The following is a 13,180-nucleotide window of genomic DNA, read 5'->3' as shown; positions in this document are numbered from 1 at the left end:
AATGTAATTCTGAAATTTTCCCAGATTAAACAAGACGAGAGGAACAATAAAAAAGACAATAAAATAGAATGAATAATCTTGCCTTAGAACCTAGATTTGGGAGGAAACAGTCATAGGGAAGAAGATTAGGACATTATCCTAGAAAGTAATGTCACAGTTCCCAAGCCAGAAACTGCACTGTGGTTCTGAAAAGGAGATTCTTGCAGACAAAGGACATAAAGGATGCAGCCTACCGTCATCTGGCTCAGCAATAGTTAAAATACTCAAGTACAGATAAAGGTAGGTGGACCGGTGTGCTCAAGCAGTGATTGACAGCTCTAGGGGGCGTGGCTCCGTATGAGTCACTGTATAACCTTACAGATTTCCTGTAAATTTGAACTACTTTTCTGACTGAATTGCTTTGTCAAAAATTGTGATTCGCTAATCTCTTCACTGAAGAACTGATACCTAGAAAATTGGATATGGAACTTGAATGGGAAGTTTGAAAATGGCCGGAAAAAAAAAGTCCTGAGCTCAGTGGGGGCTGGGAGGTGTCCGCTAGGAAGCAGTAAGTGTGGTAGTAGAAACCTGAATTCCATATTGGTGTCCTGGTGACCTTGTCCCTTTGCTGTGCCGCCATGTGTCATCCAGAGAAGCTGCAGGATCCCTGAGGAAAGCATTTTTCCATGCATTTGCTGAACCAGAGCCGAGGGGTCACCCTCAGCTGCTAGCTCCTTCAGCGCCTCTTCCGAACCTACAGTTCCACAGTTTGACCCAACTCAACTCCATCCCTCTCCTGTCTTCTGCGTAGTCAAGGTCCTGGCTGCATCCTAGTCTGTCTCCTGCTTTGAGGAGCAATTCTCAAAACCATCCTTCTAACTGCATAGGGGAACAAAGCGCTTAGTAGGGCTGCAAGGAGTATTAATCTTGGTCAACCCTCCCCCCACCCCCACCCCTGGGAGGCAGCATCTCCTATCTCCTGGCGCTTTCTGATACCATCTTTCTCACTGTACTCTCTACATAGCCTTTGCTCCAACAATTCGGAGTTATATTTAGCATCTCAAACACATAATTGGGGTTTCTGAAAAGGTCCCAAATGCCATACTTCTTAGCTTAGCTTGGAACAATGTTAAAAATAAAGAGAGAAAAAGATAAAGTCAGGACGGAGCTCAATTGGTAATGTGTTTGTCTAGCTGCATGAAACCCTGGCTTTGAAATCCAGCACCCCATACAGTGGGTGTGGCCGTATTTGCCTATAATCTTGGCACTTGGAGGCCAAAGGAAGGAGATCAGATGCTCAAGGCTACCCTTGGCTACATGTGTAGCTAAGGCCAGTATGGGCTTTAAAAGAACCTCTTAAAAAGGGGTTGGGGATGGAGGGAATTACAAAATAAGGTGGTAAGATAAAGGCAAGTATATTCATCTCTGAGGAAGGCTGAGTTAGAGGCTGTGGCTAAAGTCTGAAAGCCAGCAGGCCAGGGGCATTCTGGGCAAAGCATGCTTCCCATCTAAATCCTAGAGCCTCGGAGACAAGACTGCTACCTCCCAGGAGCCAGCAGATGAAAGGCAGACAATGGATAGGTCTCCAGGAAAATCTCTATAAGCCACCATGGTAGAAAGGTGTCTTCCGGAACAGCCCAGGTGGCAGCCTACCCAAGAGCTTACATCAGAAAGTTAGAAGTTCCTATGGATGTCATTTCCCACTTAGTTCAATATCATTAATAAGTTCGACTTTTGTTCCATTCCTTTTTGGTTTTGGCTTGTCCTGGAATGAGTTGTGCAGGCCAGGCTGACCTTGAACTCATGGAGAGCCTCTTGCCTCAGCCTCCTGAGTGCTGGGAAAAATGTCATGCCAGCACACCTGTCTTTCCATTCTTAATAGATTTTAATACCATGTCTTAGAATGCTCTTCCAACATCCTTTCCTCTTCTCTTTCCCCTTCTTCTTCCTCTTCTACCTTCTTTCTCTCCTCCTCCTTTAGTAAACTTCTCAAAGACGCTTTCTCTCACCATAGCTATGACCCATAAGGTTTGCATTCACTTTATTTTGTTACTTATTTTCTTATTCTACTGAGTTGGCTTCTTACTGTCTGCTTTGACATGTGCTGTGTGTGTGTGTGTGTGTGTGTGTGTGTGTGTGTACGGGTGTGATAAGCAGCAGACACTTGGGCTACACATTAAAGTGAAAATTGATGTGCACAGTGTGCATGTGGGGCAGGTTTACGATGCTCTCAGTATGTGGGCTTAGGGTAGAGACCTGTAGGGTAATTCAGGAACCTGCCTTTCCTCCTTTGTTCCTCCCTCCTTTCCTCTTCCCTCCCTCCCCTTTTCCCTATTTCCTTCCTTTCTTCTTCCTTTCCTTCCTTTCTTTCTTACTTCCTCCCTCCTTCCTTCTGCTCTTCCTTCTGCCTTTCTTCCTTCCTTTCTGCCTTCCTTCTTTCCTATCTCCCTTCCTCTCTCTCTCCCTTCCATCCTTCCTTTCTTCCTTCTTTCCTTCCTTCTGCCTTTTCTTCCTCCCTCCCTTCCTCCCTCCCTCCCTTCCATCCTTCCTTCTTTCCTTCCTTCCTTCCTTCTTTCCTCCCTTCCTCCCTCTCTCCCTTCCTTCCATCCTTCCTTCCTTTCTTCCTTCTTTCCTTCCTTCTGCCATTTCTTCCTCCCTCCCTTTCTCCCTCCCTCCCTCCTTCCCTCCCTTTCTCCCTCCCTCCCTCCCTTCCTCCCTCCCTTTCTCCCTCCCTCCCTCCCTTCCTCCCTTCCTTTCTTCCTTCCTTCCTTTCTTCCCTTCAGATCTCTACCTGTCATTATCTGGATACCTTTTCCCTGGTACCAGTCCTGTCTCCAGAGAAGCCAGGCAACCTCCTGCCTTGCCTAAGGGCTATCCTTGCTACCGGGATCCCAGGGTTGGAAAATGAAGAAGGCTGGGCCCCAGCTCAGCCTTCACTCTCTGGGCAGCACTTCCCCTTTGCTGTGCCACAGTTTCTCTGGATGGAGCCAAGGAGGGCAAGTGACTTCTTGTCCTCCCCACTCCCCACTTTTCTCTGATAAGGTCTTGCTTATGCAGCCCACAGTTGTCTCCAGCCCAGGCACCTGCTGGGGTTGCCAGCAGCCTCCCCTGTCCTATCTGTTCTCTGTTTTCTCTTTCCCTGGGGTCTCTCCCCGAGTTTCTCCATTCTCTGGGCTCAGGCCCTATTTGTTTTACTCTTTCTATATTTATTTTAGTGCAGGTCAGTGGGGAAGAGAGGGTTAACTATACTGTTCTTTCCTGAGTCCTCCTGGACACAAGTTTGCTTTTGCATTGGGTGTCTGCTCTGTTTCGGCTCTGGTTTCTCAGTCACCTCCCGTTTGGGGTGTTTGAGGGTGTCTTCAGTGAGGTTTGCTTTTGCATTGGTGTCTGCTCTGTTTCGGCTCTGGTTTCTCAGTCACCTCCCGTGTGGGTGTTTGAGGGTGTCTTCAGTGCCCCTCCGAGATCCATTCGAGCAGTTGCCACTCATCACTGGAGAGCCTGAGGAGGAAGCAGGTGGCCACGTACTCAGGCCCTCCTCAGTCTTCCCCGCTGCTCCTGAACAGCTCCTGACGGTTAAGGACTGAGCAGAAATAGCAAACTCCCACTCATATTGTGCCTTGTTTACCATGTGCACAGCTGTCTTGAGCCTTCTTGAGAAGTGCCTGTTTTACTTAGAAGTAATTGTTTCAAAGGCTGGTAAGTCTCCTTAGTTACCGAGAGGGAAGCTAATAAGAAAGGTCTCCCGACTGTGCCAGGAAAAGCAACAGAACAAAATGTATAGTGGGTTCCCCCCTGCCTAGCTGATCCAATAGGTCCTGTGCGTACATAACTGAGAGAAAATTGGCATATTATCTAAGATGCGTTTTTTTTTTTTGTTTTCTGGTGGGTACAAGTAGCCCTGGGTACTCGTGGGGAGTCCTTTGAGGTCCGGGAAAGAGCTGTGTGGGGAGGTGCCCTCCCCCAGATGGAGAAGCAACAGGGTGAGGCTCAGCCATGTCTACGTAACGTCCAGCAAGGGCCTCTGCCCATTTTCTAAGGCCACCATAAACATTTAGCTCAAAGGGGGTGGGTGCTTCAGACAACTTGCTTACTGTCTTATGGCTAAGCAGGTTCTAGTCCCAAACCAACAGGGTTGATTCTTCTGGATGCCCTGGATAAGTAGCCGTTCCATACCATTGTCCTAGCTTCTGGTGGTGGCAGGCAATCTGGTTCCTTTCTTTTATGACTCTGAAAAGAAAAGAAAATTTTTTTCCTTAGTTCTTACAGCTGGGACTGAATTCTGTTAACAAAAATACATTAGCATGGGAAAAGCCAAGAAGTTCTAATAAGATGTGCCATGTCTGTCACACGGGAGAGAAGCAACTCTCTTTGGAACATACCTTCTCTCAAGCCAGCCTGTCATGAATGGCGGTTTAACAAAGAGCCAGGGATATCAGCATGACCAAAGGAAGGGAGTGGACACTTCAATGTCTTAGAGTCAGAGAAACCAGATTGAGGTGGTTCCTGGATTGGTCTGGCATCTACAGGTTGATGAAGGTTTCCAGTTAGAGCTGTAGCAGTTCAGAGCGGCAGGAGGTGGTAGTCAGGGGGTGGTAGTCAGGTGGTGGAAGTCAGGTGGTGGTAGGCAGGGGGTGGTAGGCAGGGGTGGTAGTCAGAGGGTGGTAGTCAGGAGGTGGTAGACAGGGTGGGCATTTCCTTTTCTCCATGAAAATCTGTTCGTCTCTCAAGCACAGAGAAGTTTCTGACGATTGTCAGTATCTAGGGGAGAGTACTTTGGTGTTGGTCGTATTTAGTTTTTCTTGTCAATGTGACAAGAGTCTAGAATGACCAAGGACACTGACATTCTACACCTCTGGGTGTGCCTAAGAGAGTGGCTCAGGTTTAACCAAAGGGAATTAACTGAGGGGGTAACTGTCCCACGGGATGGGGGCTTGGACAGAATTGAAGGGGGCAGAGGAGAAAGGTACCTGAGTGTTGACACCCCATTTTCTCTCTTCCCTGGTCTGCCATATTGTGAAGTGAGGGGCCCTGGCACACCCTCCCTCTCATGATGAACTGAGCCCTTTGAACTCAAAATACCAAAACCAATCCTTTCCCCTAGTAGGGATTTGGTCAGAGCAACAGGAAGAAGCCTGACCGCGCTTCCTTCTGCTTGACAATGAATCTGTCATTTCTGTATCCACCTTCATGGGTCCTTCTTCCTTGTCACCCGTCACTGCCTTTAAGGACTATGTTAACCTAGCATGACTCGATCTCAGCCTCACTGCGCGTGTAAAGACCTTATCTCTAAATAGCAATGCGTTCTAAGGTTCTGAGTGAGCATGAACCCTTTCGGTTATCATTTGATCAGAACATTGCCTAGAACCCTAATCTCTCTGCCTCCTCCTACCCCAGTTCCGGTTACAGTCTTAGAGACATTTGTAGTCATGGCATAGGTGGGGACTCGGGAAGTCCCAGAGAAGATTCTGGAAGACAGAAAAGGTTGGGCTTGTGTGTGAGTCTCTCCTGAGCAGATGTTCCTAATGCGTGCTGTACATTGGAAGCACTGGCGGTCTTAAAGTCCTGCTTCCCAGGCCTCAGGAAGATTTTCAGTGCCATCAAGTGGTGCCAATGTGTGAGTCCAGGGCAGCTGACAGCCTCAGGGACTCTTCTGGGGACTTGTGCTGAGGATGCTGCTTAATGTGAGCACCTTGTCCTTCCTGATGCTGACCGCCAGTGCCTTGTCCTTCCTGATGCTCACCACCTCGTTGCCAGCTCTTGTTGGATGCAGAGAGTTTGGCATCCCTCTTTTGATTCCACTCCTTCATTTGCATGGAAGGAGAATAGCTCTGCTATTTCCTTCCCAAAACTCAAAGTTAATGTGGGAGGGGGGAAGAATATTTGCATGAGGGGGCGGGTGTGTGGGCCACACACCCACAGACAATTTTATATTTTAGAAGCAATCTTTTGTATTTATTATATCAAAGTAATGTGTGCTCATCATAGAAATGTAAAAACCATGAAAAGCACATAGAAGAGAAATCACCCAGGACTCCACTTCTCTGGGGAACGAAGAGATGGTGAATGTTCTTCTAATGATTCTTTTCTGTGCTTTTCAAAAACACAGTATGTGTCTTACAAATGCGGTGTTATGTGGCTCCAATTTCTTTTAACAAAATACCATAAAATATATATCAACAATGCATATCAATAAACACTTCCTACTAATTCTTTGGGTTTTGAATAACTGCATTCAATTCTTTTGCAATAAACAGTCCATAACTGTTTTATCAGAATGTAAAAACTTTGCTTATTGTCTAATTATTGGGACTAAAGGACAGTGGCTCTCACACCTGCTTCCCCAACCCCCTGCCATGGTCGGTACCCCATATACTCCCACCCCAACAATTTGTTTCTGTAGCTTGCCTCTGCCACCTTTATCTCCACCCCCACACCAGTCTACCCACCCAACACCCACGATACAGGGACAGGACAAGGCCTTGGACTAGAACTTCCTGGCTTATGGGAGAACACTCCCAGGGCCTGGTGAAGACAAATCAATCTTGGAGCTTGTGATCACGTAGACCCAGTGCTGTGCTTGGAGAGAGGCATTCCCTCTCTGGACCATTTGCTTTAAAATTGCCAAGCTGTATTTTGAACCCACTGTGAACAGAAAAGGAGGACCGGTTAGAGCGAGCAGGGCAAAGAAAGAAGATGCTTGCTGCTGCTCCACCCCCACTTCTTTATTAACTAGAGATGAATGGATTGTCTGCAGCCAAGTGGATGCTACAGACAGGAGACAAGTTTGTTCTGGCCCCTATCCAGAGGAAAATATCTGTACCAAGATGAAATTGGTAGGAAGCCTTTTTGACACAGGTGGATCGCAAAGGTTCTGCAACCACAGGATTGCCCTTCTATCTGAGTTAACTATGCCAAGGAAAACCTCTTACATGCCCATGTGATCCATGAGGACCCAAGGATGCCATGCCTAGTGCCTACAAGACAGGAAACCAAGGAAGGACAACAACAGGTAGAGAGCATTTTCCCTGTCACTTGTGCCCCTTCATTGGCCCTGTCCCCAAAGGATCTGGAATCAGAAGAGTGCAGAGCGTTGAGTCAGAGGCAAGAGGTGATAACTTGGCCAATTAAATCAGTGCTTGAGTGCCGTTGGCTTAGGCCTGGAAATTCACTCTGAGAATACAGAGATGTGTTTTGCAGAACAAACAACTGCTATACATTTTTTTTCTGTGTTCTAAGGAACCATAAGTTTTATGCAAAAAAAAAACAAAAAAAAAAAAAAAACAAAACAATGCTTTTCCACTACCTAACAGTTCACAGAATCACGGCTATTTGATTCCAAATGAATGTATGTGCATCTCTGTGTATGTATATGTGCATGTGTGTGTGTTCTAGAAACAGAGGTTTTAAGAAGGCATCAGATCCCCTAGAACTGGAGCTATAGGTGGTTGTGAATCACCAGACTTGGTGCTAGAAACTAAACTCTGGTCCTCTACAAAAACAGCAAATGTTCTTAACCATTGGGCCATCTCTCCATTCCCATGATGACATAGCTTTTATATAGATTTTGATACAATAGTCTTGATAATATATAGACTCACTCAAAATCTAAAGAAGGAGTTTTAAGCAGCTGGTCATTATTCAGTGTTGAAGACACAATGTTCTAGTTACTATTGCTGGCTAGAAGGAAAAAAAGGAAACTACCCCAAGTACAATAGTGTAAAATTAACAGCCACCGGATTATATTCAAGTGGTTTGTGGGTCAAAAATTAAGCATAAGGAACAACATGGTTACATGTCCCCAGAATCCTCAGGGTCCTGATATAAGAGTCCAAAAGGTTGTCCTGTGTCAAACCTCTGGGACTGGAAACATCTGGGAATGTCTTTATTCACATGGCAGGAACCTGGCAGAGATAACTTGATGGTTGGGCTCCTCTGAGACAATTGTCAGTGAGGCATTGCTGTGTGGCTCTGCCTTGCAGCTGTGGTATCCCATGGCACAGCACTGGGTCCCAGAAAGTGTCCCCAGAGGGAAAAAAATCCAACAGAAAATCTAAGTGACCTTTTATGTCCCAGTTTTGGGAGGAAGTAATGTGTTATTACACACAGCAGCTGTAAATCTCTGTCCTTTGTAAGGACCCTGTTTTTGAACAGAAATAGTGTTAAAATAGAATTCTCAATGAGTAACAAAAATATAATATCCCAGTTAGAGTCAATTCATGCTTTGTACTAATCCTCAATTATTAGTGTATATATACACACATGTGCACATAAGATGTAATATCACATACACACATTCATCTATCTTTATCATCCCTATCTCTAGCATCTATATCATGTATTTACTTCTGTATCTCTATCAATGTGTATCTGTATCATTTATACATATTTTCCAATAACAATGTTCCAACATCTACAGGTTTTCTGATGTCAGCACCCAACTCTGACCCTAAGTCCTTATTACTGTAATTAGCATGAGACTATAAGCTAAGGGCTCTGTTCCACAAGATGACCTCCACGTCAGGTTCCTGACAGTCAGAAGCCTTAGAACCCCAGTTTACCCTCACTTCTGCCTGACTTCTGACTTCTATCTTCTGACCCTCTTTTTCCAGTCTGATGATTTCCTAGAAAGATTTCGGATTCAAGAAAACACTTAGCTCACGATGAGAGGGTCTCAGAAAGGCCACATGGCAGAGCCTCGACTGAAAAGAGCTACCTTCTGAGCACCTGCATTTTTTCAGTCTAAACTCTAAGTTGGCCCGAGACCTACTTCTTAGACAGGATTATTTGACCCACTGACCACGGAGGCTTAAACTCCAGGTCCGGCTTCCTTCTCTCCCTTCTGTGGTAGACTGCTGAAAATTCTAGCAATCTAATCCTCTGGTTAATTGTTCTGAACAGCAACCACGCTCTACCAGTCACTGCTGAGGCACAGCAGATTCCAAGGCATCCGTAGCTCTGGCCCAGCAGCTGGGGGGAGGGGAGCAAAGATGAGATATACTGTGTAAAGTTGTTGCACAGTAGAATGGTCACTATTTATCTGCGGAGTGTGAAACTGGAGACAGTGTAGAGCTGCTGAAAGGGGACTGGAAATAAACAGGATTCTGAAAATTCTGTGAATTAAGTACCGAGGGGGACTTAAAGGAAGGTGACTAACTGCCGGAGGAAGTATGTGCTTCAAACATTTCTTCCCCAGTAATGATGAAATTATTTGCTTGCTCATATTCCCTGGTGCTCAAAACTGCTGCTGAGATGCTGCTGCTCCAAACGTTGACTTGCAGCCAAGGGTGCTATGTGAGCATCGGAGTGCTTGCTTTTCCCACCCACACAGTGGAAGGTTGGTCAACACCCAACAAACACAAACATGCTTCACAGGCATGTTCCTCCCGAGATGCAGCAAGCTTGCAGAGAAGCTGCTGGCGTGTGGAGACAGCCTCAGTGGTGTCACTTAAACACAGGGCTGGGTTCCCCTCAGTGTTGTGCTCCGAACCTTCCCAGGGACATCTGAAGCCATCTGCAGGCTGAGACGAAAGGTAGGAGAAAGTCCCTGGTTTAAGACGAGGGAGAGCCAAGCTGGGCCCTCTAAACTCAGGGCTGGGGCAGAAAGTGTTAGACAACAAGGTGAAATGATTTCAGGGAACGCCATTTGTCTAGTGAAAAGAGAAAGCCCTGACTAGGCCCTCTAGACTTCTACCTCTTCCCCATGGTCAGGTTTCTACCCCTGCTCCACTGCTGGTCAGAGCTGTTTTCCTTTTATCTCCTGCGGAGACAGGGCCTCTTCTCTCACCGTAATACTGGACTCATTATTTCTTTTTTCTTTTTAAGCAGTTGTGTGACTGCTTGTTGGCACTGTGCGGTTAATACCTATTTTATCCCCCACTCAATGTCCTGGGCTCAAACCAGCATTAGGCATAAAGCAAGTGACATCCCAGTTGGAAGGAAATGTAAGAGGCGCTCTGGTCGGTGCTCCAGGCAGGAAGGATGCTGGGGTGCTTAGCTGTGCTTTTCAGTTTCCTGCCTGGGCTGTCTTCATCATCATCCACTGTAGGGCTGAATTTAATAGACTGTAAGGTGGAATTCTTTTTTTTTTTTTTTTTTAATTTTTATTAGATACTCTGTATTTACATTTGAAATGTTATCCCCTTTGCCCACCACACTCCCATCCCCCCTCCCCCTCTACTTGTCTTCACAAAGGTGCACTCCCTCCCAATCACCCTCTCCACCTCAGTGCCTTGGCATTCCCCTACACTGGGAAAATGTGCCCTCCCTGGACCAAAGGCCTCTTCTCACATTGATGCCAGACACTGCCATTCTCGCTGCATGTGCACCTGGAGACCTGGGTCTCAGTGTGTGCTCAGTGGTTGGTGTTCTAGTCCATGGGAGCTGTGAAGGATTTGGTTGGTCAAGAATGTTGTTCTTCCCACGAGGCAGCAACCCCTTTCAGCTCCTTCACTACCACCCCAGCACCCTCACTGGGGTCACTGTGCTCAGTCTGATGGTTAGCTGCAAGCATGCTCAGCTGCATGACTCGGGCAGAGGCCCCTGGTTTCTGCCAGCAAGCACCTCCCAGCATCAGCTATAGTGCTGATGTAAGGTGGAATTCTTATATTTAAAACAGAACCTTAAAATTCTTAGTTGGGATTTTTGGTTAGAACATGTTTTATCAAAAAAAAAAAAAAAAAAAAAAAAAAAAAAATCTGTAACTAAAACGGTGTCAAACGCAAAAGCTTCATTGTTTCTGAACTAAGGTTCCAGGGCTGGGAGAAGAGGAAGACGCTGGGACACGGACAACAGGCCCTCCCCTTCCTCTTCCTGTTCCTGCTTTAGCTTTGCCAAAAACTGTTTGAGGCCTCACTTTGTGAGTGGCAGTCACTTCCGTTGTTCTATAGCACCGATCCTCCTCGGTCATCAGTATGTCCTGCGTGCTGGACCAGATTGGACCAGATGAAACAAGACCAGACCTGACCGGTCCAGACCAGAGCAGCGTAGTGCAATGCAGAGTCATGATTGATTGACAGCCAGACTAGCCAATAAGTAAATGCCAGGCTCAGCGAGCTGCTCCGTCTCAAAGGGAGGAAGGCATCCATTGTGGACCTCTGGCCTCCACGAACACTCATCATTTTATTATATATGTGTACACACACACACACACACACACACACACACACACAAAACCTAAAAGCAACTCACATCACAAAACATACCTAATGACAGAGGGGAAAAAGAGAAATAGGGAGAGAAGAAGACTTTTTTTCTTTAACATAAATCTGGCTCCCGTGAAGGGAACACAGCTGAAGCCCGGAGTTAAGGCAGGGTTTCTTTCGGGTTATGGAAACACGGATGGCAACAGGTCAGAGACCCATTTCCTTGATAGTTCCTTTGGAGGAGGGGTCTGAAGAAAGTGCCAAGTAGCACAAGCTCACAGCCTGAAACTATTTTCTCTTAATGAAACATTTTCCTGGAAGTGCAGGACAGACGCAAAAGCAGACATTTCTAGGAAGTAAGACAGTCCGGTGGCAGCAGGGCCACCCAGATGGAACACTTAGGTCCCAGGCCAGTCTGCTATAGAGCTGTGTGCACTAGGCTACGACAGGCAACCATGGTGCAGATGTGCACTTTCCAGCTGTGCTTGCAGAATAGCCACTAATCGCATGCTCTTCTTCCCAGGCTCACTGAAGGTCTACTGAAGGCTCAGCTCCTGTGAGTGCAAAAAGACAAGGAGAAGCCCCTGCGCATCCTGCTAGGCTGGAGCTTGTGATAGAACAATAGAAACTTCCGGTGCAAACAAAGAGCCGCAGGCAAGGGATGAGAGATCCTGCGGTAGCTCTAAGATGCCCTAAGCAGGTGACCAGGAAGCCACCACACATCTCCAGGTCTGCTTCTGCATTTATACCGTTAAAGGCATTGTAAGTGTAAGTTTGCTGTAAGTCCAGCATCCCGGGCCACTGTAAAATAATCTCACGGGAGTGGAATCATCAATTCTGGACATAAACTCTCATCTCCACAAGTCAAATGAAACTTGGGGCAAATCAAACAATGATTTTTTTGTGTGTGCTCTTAGATATTGCCGTTTGAGGGTGTCTTAGAGCATCTCTTCTCCCCAGTGCCCAGGCCCTGTGCCTAACCAGCGGTGTGAAGCAGTGCCATGCTCTCTTCCCCACCCCCTCCTTTAGTTCCCAAAGCCTCCGCCAAGTGTGCAATTGTCAGAGTCTCTGTTTGTGTCCTGGAACCTCTACAAGTCTAAAGCAAGTGTACACATGTGGTGTGTGTGTGTATGTCTGTGTGTGTGTGCCTGTGCCTGTGTGTGTGTCTGTGTGTGTGTGTGTGTGTGTCCATGTGTGTATTTCTTGAATTGTTTGCTGTAGTCTCCATGGGGACTGAAGCTCTCTCTGTCTAGCGCTGCCCAACACATTGTGTCACTAACCTCTGCTATTTCAGAGGACACCAGGGGAGTCTTTTTCTATGCTCTGTTACTTATGTCCCCACCTTGTCCCAGAATCCCTAGAGACATTTAATCAAAGTGGGTAAGAACTCAAGAACCAAAGTGTCTGGTCTGATTCCTGGTTTCTCTAGAAGCTGTGTGACGTAGGGCAAGCTTCTTCTCCTCTCTGGACTTCAGTTCCTCTTGCGTCAAATAGAGATGATAATATTATTTGTTGAGAGGGTTGCCGTGACAATTCATTGAGTTATCACACACGAAATGTTTGGGACAGTGTGTGTAAATGCCCAATACATATGTGTATTTGCACATTTCAAGACGGCTAATGGCCAAAGAGCTAGGCAGAGGCAATGTTTATTTGCGTCTGCATCCTGGCTCCCAGCACCTGCCCAGCATGGGACAGGTGCTCCTTTGATAAATGAATAAATGAATCAGTGAGTGAGCAGAGCAAACAGGGGCCAGAAGCATGCCAGAGGCTCCAGGTCGTCTGCTGCTCCTGGGGAGCAAGGGAGCCCCACCATGCCCACCTCCCACAGGCAGGACCTTCATCGGAATCAGTGCTCACATCTGCACTGTGAATGGCTCGCATTCTTACGCAGCCCTCACCTGCTGTGGAGGCCTGTTTTCTCCTTGGAGGCAGGGGAGGCGACGAGGGGTCTGAGGCAGTCAAAGAGATCTCAGTAAAAGACGGTCTCCATTGTGTGGGACTTTGAACTCCCTGGACCGCCAGTTGTCCACTTTTTTATTTCTGTCTCAATACACACC

This window comes from Micromys minutus, assembly GCF_963924665.1.
Source record: "Micromys minutus genome assembly, chromosome: 25".
Taxonomy (NCBI): Eukaryota; Metazoa; Chordata; class Mammalia; order Rodentia; family Muridae; genus Micromys; species Micromys minutus.
The sequence above is the reverse complement of the archived record's forward strand: the minus strand, read 5'-3'. Positions refer to the sequence as shown.